The sequence below is a fragment of the Ovis aries genome, chromosome 4, assembly GCF_016772045.2.
Source record: "Ovis aries strain OAR_USU_Benz2616 breed Rambouillet chromosome 4, ARS-UI_Ramb_v3.0, whole genome shotgun sequence".
Taxonomy (NCBI): domain Eukaryota; kingdom Metazoa; phylum Chordata; class Mammalia; order Artiodactyla; family Bovidae; genus Ovis; species Ovis aries.
The window spans coordinates 114,486,716-114,495,401 of NC_056057.1; the positions used below are offsets into that span (position 1 = coordinate 114,486,716).

At 46.4% G+C, this 8,686-nt stretch overlaps 1 pseudogene; it reads right to left on the bottom strand.

Annotated features, from left to right (window-relative positions):
• Positions 1-733: 733 nt before the first annotated feature.
• LOC114114574 (GTPase IMAP family member 5-like) lies at positions 734-8,244 on the bottom strand (annotated as a pseudogene).
• Between the last annotated feature and the right edge of the window lie 442 nt (positions 8,245-8,686).

Below are 8,686 nucleotides of genomic sequence, written 5' to 3' on the forward strand. Positions count from 1 at the left end.
GAGAAAGATTCATTATAGGAAGAAAGAAAGCAAATAACTGGCTTTAGAGAAAAACCAGTGCCCTCCCTTTACAGCCAACCTTTCTTATACCTTATTGATGGGTCATTGTGCCCTGAAGGGAGGGGGCCTTAGTTTATCTTTATTCCACAGCTGGGGTCTTGTGGTCATGCAGTTGAAGGGGTCTCACAGTTGGGGGGTCACATAGTCTTGAGAAACTGGCACCAGCAGGGAGAAACAGGTTACTGCCTTCAGGAAAAACAGGATGCCCACCCGGGCAATGTGGCCACATGACTTCATCACTTGTTTGTCAGGGCACCACAATGGGCCATATTTTAACTATATGCTATGAGCCTCTTGTGAACCCTAACATTTTGCCTTCAACCTCACATGGCTGCTGTCTTTCCATGCCTTGCACTCAGATGCCATAGTGTCCTGAGGAAGAAGAGACTGTCTTTCTATGGGGGTCTCTCCTGGGCAAGGAGATGCCTCCTGGCCCCACCTCTGCAGACTTTTACTCACTTCCCATTGGCCCAACTTTGGTCTCAGGCCCATGACTGAGCTGGTCACTGCAAAGGAAATGGGATGGTGCACACACCAGCCAGGCATCCCTGAAACTCTGTTGTTGTCTTGCTCTGAAGCACATGACTTCACCAAGGAAGCAGTGGAGGCATGAACGAAGCCAGAAATCTACAAGGAAAGAGGGTCATGGGAGCTGCAGAGACAACAAACCATGTCCTCAGCAGACCGGGAGACTCTATTTCTGAGTTAAACAATGAATCCATGAGGTGATATTTGAGAAATGGCTCTGCCACACAGATAGCACACAGAATTAAAGATGGTACAGGATGATCAGTAGAATAAGAAGAAAAAGTAAACTGCAACAAACAAGACAAACACAAAGCTCATAATTCACAACGATCCAGGCTCTGAGTCAGAAGACTGTCTTGAAGGCCCAGTTTCTCTCAGCCTTTTTCAAGCCTTGCTTTTGCTTTGCAACCTGCAGCCGTACCTTATCCAGGTAGCGCCTCTGACCTTCTCCATGGGCGCCACCCCCCATCTGCCAGAGCATCTATGCATCAAAGAAGAGCTCGTTGGTGAGGAAGGCACCCTGGTGCTCCCGCTCCAGCCCCTCGATCACGGTCATCAGCTCGGCCAGCTGCTCTCTCTGCTCGTCTCTGGAGGCCCGGTTGTTGAAGGCGCAGTACCTCCACCCGCACTTCCGGACCAGGCTCCTCAGCCTGAGGTTGTCTGTGTTTGCCACATACTCATCCAAGGATCCATCCTCTAAGTCTTCCTTGTGGGTGAACAAGATGACCATGTGTCTCTCGGCTCCTACCCCAAAGACCTCCTTCACCCTGGTCACGGCCATCACATCCTGCTCGGTGAAGCGCCCCAGCTGGGTCACCAGCAGCAGCACGTGGGGCCCTGGCACCGACAGCAGGTAACAGGCTCCTATATTCTCATACACCTCTTGATCCTGGGCCCCGGCCTCAAAGATGGGGGGCGTGTCCACCACCAGGATGGTCCTCCCATTCCACATCATGCCTGTTGCCCTATGACACTTCCTGCTCACTAACTGGGCCCCCAGCTTGGACTCAAACACGGGCTGGCAGAGGATGCTGTTCCCAGTGGCACTTCTCCCACTGCCTGTTTTCACTACCAGGATGATCCTCAATGTAGATGATCCTGGATTTAAGCTCTCTCCTCCTCCACCTCTCAGAGCACATGAAAAGTTAATGTGCAATCTCTATGGACTGAATGTGTTCCCCCCCAAAAAAATTCATATGTGAAACACTGATCCTCAACGTGATGGTCACTGGTGGTCAGGTCTTTGGGAGGTGGTGAGGTCTATATGAGGGCATGAGGATGGAACTCCATAATGGAATTAGTTTCCTTCTAAGAAAGAAAGGACTATATTCATTAGAAGGACTGATGCTGAAACTGAGGCTCCAATATTTTGGCCACCTGATGCAAAGAGTCAACTCTTTGGAAAAGACCCAACTCATTGGAAAAGCCCCTGATGCTGGGAAACACTAAGGGCAGAAGGAGAAGGGGGCGACAGAGGATGAGATGGTTGAATGGCATCACTGACTCAATGGATGTGAGTTTGAGCAAACTCTGGGAGATGGTGAAGAACAGGGAACCCTATCCAGGTCAGGCATGCTGCAGCCCTTGGGGTCGCAGAGAGTCGGACACCATTTAGCGACTGAACAACAACAAAGAAAAGAAAGAGACTACTCTCTCTCCATCAGATGTGGACACAGTAACCAGGAAGTGGTTTCTCCCCAGACACCAAATCCCCTACATCCTGACCTTGGACCTCCCAAGCTCCAGAACAGTCAGAAATAAATATTTCTTGATTACCACCCAGTCTCTGCTATTTGTTTCAGCAGTTTTAACTGACAAAAAGAGTAATACATGCCTTTCGAGGAAGAAGAGAACAAAAGAAAAAAAGGGAAAGATCTCAAAGGACTAGCACATCTGGATCAATTTGTCTGTCACACCCTCAGTTCTCACCTCGGGCCTGGGCTCAGAGTAAATATTCTTACATAGAGAAAAAGGGAGCTAATACGGGGCTGGTAGAATAAATCACCCAGGATGGCCAAAGTCTTTAGGATTGATCCTTCCAGGATGCTGGACTTTTCCAACCTCTCCAGAACATTCTCCCTATTCAGTTCCCACCCAGAAGTCTTTTTGATGCTCCGAGCTTCCTATAACCACTGAATTAAATATTTGTCCCATACTTTCAACTCCTCCTATCCCTGTCCGGTCTCTGTTTTATCACATGGCTGGGTTTTCTATGAAAAAAACATACACTCACTAAGGAGAGTATGACAGCAAATAGCCTAGTAAGTTCCGTTTCCTGGGGAAATGCATTTTCTTTGTCTTCAGGTGTCTTTAGTCTTGTACCTTGCACTCCAGGTGGGAAGTTGCTTGCCCCAGTGCTGAGCTCATGGCCCCCCAGTGTCATGAAGGGCTCCTCCAGACCTTACCTGTGGTGCAGCTGTCTCCTCCACCCTGCCGAAGCCCTTCCATTTTGTTCTAGGGAGAGAACAGGCAAGGATTGTTCAGACAAGTTGGATGTGACATCCAGCACAGAACACCACATTGTATAGACAAGGAGACTGAAGGGGGGAAAAAAACTACTACTGAAGGTCAACATAATCTAACGGATGAGCCGAGACTAAAACCAAAGTCTGCTGACCCTCAGCCACTCTTGGCACTAGACTGAGGCTCCTAGTGAAGAGTATATAGGCAGTCCCAACACGAGGGCACTGACATGTGGTTTCCCACCACCGGTATTTAGTTACTGACAAGATGCACTGAAAAACGTGCTGTCCACCCAGAAGACCATTTCCTGGCATCCTGGTCATTTCCTGGCATCCTGGCTCTCTGCCTTGAGGGTCTCAGTCCTGTCCTGAGTTCCAAACTCAAGATTGCCTGGCAAAGTTTCTCCCTTTGGTAAATTCACAAAAGAAGCTCTTGCCTAAGTTCTTCCATGGTGATGGTGGTGTAGAGGGTCACCAATCATCCCAGTTTGCCCTAGACAGAGAGGATCCCCTGATCAAAGGAGTGTCAGTGTTGAAACTGGGAGAGTCCCAGGCAAACTGGGACGAGTTGGTCATGGCAGAAGTAGGAGATGCTCATGAGTCCAGGTGGGCAGGAGGGTGGACCATACATCCAGTAAACAGAGGGAACACCTGATTTGTTAGGTTCAGACCAGTTGTTATAGTACCAAAGATCTACGCTTCTATGTTCTCAGCTCAAACAGTCCTGACCAGTAACCACCTCAGGGCCATCTCTCTCCTGCCCACTCTCCTTCTTTCGCCTTCCCCCATATGCCTTTTTCTTGATCTTTCTCCTTTTTCCCACCTCCTACTTCTTGTGCTCAAGCGAGGGGGTCAATTGAGGCCCCACCTAAGGATGACTACTCAAGCTTCATTACTGGGAAAGTTCTTCACAACCCTTTCCAAAACTACATCAGGACCTTGCTGTGTGCAAGAGTATTTTCTAAAGCTCAAGGAGTTAATGCTAAAGAATGAATCTCTAATTGTGGAATTTCAGCATCAAGGACAGATGAACCAAAAAAAAATAATAACAATAATAATAACGTTTTGGAATAAGTGAATTTCCTCCACCATCCGTGGGATCAGACCATATAGAATATTATCTAACCATCTGTGAAATTGGCTGCAATGATTACCTTTGAAAGAAAAATAATTTAATAAATAAATTATTTTCATTTGAAGGTCAACATTCAGCTTCTGTCAGTTTCCTGATAACATTCTGTAATTCATTCTAATGGTATTGTATTTTTCAAACCAAAAGACAATTCTGCCTCAAGACTTCATTGTCACCTCCTGCCAGAGTTTCCAGCCTGCCAGTCTGCCCACAAATTTCAGACCTATCATCCCCCATAATTGTGTGAGCCAATTCCTTCAAATAAATTTCTTCATACATATATCATATTGGTTCTGTTTTTCTAGAGAAAACCGATACATCAGTTCAGCTAATTCTCTCTGTTGAAACTTGGAAAAGGAAGAAATCTGAAAATAATTCTCATTTTGGCTGGATCTTTTCAAGGAGGATTTTTAAGCATATTGCATAGGGGTGACAAATGGGAGATCTGGGTTTGGTGTTTTTTTTTTTTTTTTTTTTTTTTTTTTTGGTATCAGCTTGTTTTCTGTGCTGATGATCTTGAAACCAAGATGCTCTATTTTCTCACATATTGCCCTTAGGTCATCTTGAATGGTGATTTCCAGAGAGGACCACTGAGGAGGGGCTCCCAAGCAGCTGAGAGTACCACACAGGTACCAGGTAAGTGACTAGAGTGATGAGGGGCAGAGAAAGTGATGCTGAAAGAGCTGCAGAAAGGGGAACTGGAGGAGAGGAGGCTCGAGATGATACACCTGGACTCATAGAGAAATCAAATGACACTGTCCACATCTTTTAAATATAAAGAAACTGCGGCTTCAGGGGGTAGATAATACAGCAATGACATGAAGCTGCCTTCACCCAGGACTGGTGTTGAAGGGATATCAGAGAGAGATGGCAACTCCTTCATTGTGTCTCCTGGCCCATTTAGAATGCAGTCAGGACCAGAGAATGCCACCTGCCCTATGTGCTAGAAGAGACTGGTCCCCTCGGGCTGCCCCTAAGTCCCTTGGGAACAGGTCAAGCAGAGCTACTCACATGATATATGTGACTAAGCAACTGGTAGCCAGCCATCTCTTCCAAGAATGAGAGGCTTAAATTGCTGCTCTCTTTGAGCCTAGCCTGAGCAGAAAGAGAAGTAAAAAAAAAAAAGGTGGGGAGAGTGGGGGGAGGGGGGCCTTCTCAAGAACCATCTTTCTCAACTACTTTTTGAAGATTTGTTTCTTCTCTCTAGTTTAGTGCAAATGGCCACACCTCTGGTGAGAAGGCTGCCAACACGTCCCAGCTGCATCTCTCCCCTGCACTGTCCCCTGAAGACCCCTGTGCCCATCAGTCCCCTCCCAACATCACTATCATCATGCTTCCTCCTGCCAACAACCCAGCGCCCTCATTTTAAAGCCATCATCCCTTCATTCATCCATTTAAGCGCTACACAACTGAGCGACTTCACTTTCACTTTCACGCGTTGGAGAAGGAAATGGCAACCCACTCCAGTGTTCTTGCCTGGAGAATCCCAGGGACAGGGGAGCCTGGTGGGCTGCCCGTCTATGGGGTCGTACAGAATCGGACACGATTGAAGTGACCTAGCAGCAGCAGGAAACACTTCTTTTCCTACACCTGGAAGACAGCTGGGCCAGTTTAAAGAACAGCTCCTTCTTGAGACTGGGAAAGAAGGTGATTCCTTCTACCATGCTTGGATAGCCCCACTTGCCACCACATCTCCACTGGGCAGAGCTGAAAGGAGCACATGGGGATGGCAAAGACAGAGGCACCCTTGCAAAAATTGTGAAACTGATTCAGTTTCAGGAAAATACTGAAACTGGCCTGAAATGGACCAAAACTTGGGCAGATTATCTTGAAGTGAAGTGGCTCAGTCGTGTCCGACACTTTGCGACGCCATGGACTGTAGCCTACCAGGCTCCTCAATCCATGGAATTCTCCAGGCAATAATACTGGAGTGGGTTGCCATTTCCTTCTCCAGGGGATCTTCCAGACCCAGGGATCGAACCTGGGTCTCCCGCATTACAGGCAGACGCTTTACCGTCTGAGCCACCAGAGAAGCCAGATTATCTTACTCTTCGTCAAAAGCATTCAGAATCTCCCCCTACTGGCCCCATAAGAGAGTGTTGGAGAGGGTGACACGCTGATTCGGAATCACAGACAAGGAAGGTAGCATGGTGAGACACTGTTACTGTCACAGGGAGCCAAGCAGGATAATCCTCCAGAATAACACCCTCATGACCCCATTCTGGTTAATGAAGGAGATAAATCATTTTTAAAACAGCAAGTTGTATTTCTTTCTCAGAAACAAAGCACATGCTTTACCTGAGCAGATCATCTTGAATCCTGTCCCTAAAAATTCCTCCCCTCTTGAAAATAGAAATTTTCCTTCCAGTTAAGCAGTGCATGCAACAGAAACAAGCAACATATAGTTGGGGAGTTTGTGATGGACAGGTACCCACTGTTAGGTTTTAAATGGATAGCTGACAAGGATCTACAATAGAGTCCATGGAACTCGGTTCAGTGTCGTGTGGTGGCCTGGATGGGAGGGGAGTTTGGGGGAGAATGGATACATGTGATTGTATGACTGGGTCTCTACACTGTTCACCTGAAACTGTCACAACATTGTTTGTTAATTGTCTATACCCTAATACAAAGTAAGAAAGTTAAAAAGTAAATAAATAAAAGTTAGCTACCAACATTTTAAAGATAAGGGATTTCACCTTTAAAAATCTGAATTTATGTGGTTACCAGTGGGAAAACTCTGGAGATGGATGGTGGTGTGGGGGGAGGAACAAATTGGGAGATTGGATTGACATGTACATATGTATATATAGCAAATGAGGACCTAATGTATATGGCACAGGGAACTCAACTCAATACTCTGTAATGAACTATATGGGAAAAGAATCTAAAAAAGTGGATATATGTATAGCTGATTCATTTTGCTGTACAGCAGAAACTAACACAATATTGTAAATCAACTATACTCTAATAAAAAAAATTTTACATCCAAAAAAAAAAAAGAGAGAGAGAGAGAGAAGCAACAGACATCAAGTTAGATTAAAATCGCAAGGCAATTTTTCAGCCCGTTTTTCAAAGGACATCCTATGACTTGAGGGAGCAGGTCAGCAATGTGCAGAAAATTCTATAGGTCCTGGTGGCTCAGACTGTAAAGAGTCTGACTCCAGTGCAGGAGACCAGGTTCCCTGGGTGGGGAAGATCCCCTGGAGAAGGGAATCACCACCCACTCCAGTATCCTTGCCTGGAGAATCCCATGGACAGAGGAGCCTGGTGGGCTACAGTCCATGGGGTCGCAAAAAGCCAGACATGACTGAGCAACTAACACAGACATGCACGCAGCAGCCACCAGGTGCATATGTGAAAATTCTTCTGCACAAACACAATACATAAGCAAGCTAGTATCACCAGAGGGCTACTGTCTGAGCTCATTATGTTCTATATTTTAGGTTCTGAAAAGTATGGACTTCCCTATGGCTCAGTGGGTAAAGAATCTGCCTGCAACATAAGAAATACAGGAGACACAAGTTTGATCCCTGGGTTGGGAAGATCCCCTAGAGAAGGAAATGGCAACCCACTCCAGCATTCTTGCCACTATTACACTAGTCCGATGGATTGATACAGTCATTTCTAAAAAGTATAGTACCAGTAATATTTTCTCTTGCAGTAAATTTGGGGATTTAGGCTATGTAATTCCTGACACTAATAATTTTGAAATAATGAAACTGAGGCTTTGAAAGATCAAGTGTGCAGGCTGACCCAGACTGTTACTGGGAGAACCACGTTGAGAGGGAGGGAGGGGGAAAGAGAGAGAGACAGATGAACAAACCCTGTTGTTACCTGCTAGATACTGCAGAGTTCTGCAAGTTCTCAGACAGTCTTGCTGTAGTCTTCCTTCCTCTCCAGGCAGCCTCTTTCTTTGGCTTCTCGTCTCATCACAAAAACACAAGGTCAGTGGACGATGAAAAATCCTGGCCACCAATCCTATCTGCCACAGACAAAGACCAGTCCCCCAGGGTAGGCAAAGAACAACGTGTGGGTTTCCTCACCCAGCCATCCTTGGAGAATGATTCAAATGACCTCAAAGGCAGAGACACCAGAGGAAGAGGGTTTTTTTTTGTTGTTGTTGTTGTTTTTTGTTTTTTGCTTTGGTTTTGTTTTCTTTTTAATAACATGCCATTTCCTTCTCCCCACCACATCTCTATAAGGCTTTTGTGCAGAACAAGGTCTCCACGTGAGTTAGTCTGGAGACCCAGGGGAGCCAATGAACATCTGGGGCATAGCTGCACTCCAAACCAAGCATTTGCCACCTTTCACTGGCCTAAAGTGGACCACCAGCCATCTCCTCACATCCAGCATTTACCTCTTCTGCACAGATAGCTTCTTATATGTAACTCCAGACGGCAGCGAAGGCTGATCTCAAGCAGGCATCTTGCTTGCGATCCTCTGGGGATCTGGTCCTCTTGTTTCTCGTCAAATGCCCTGCCCTCAGGCTAGTCATGTTTTGACT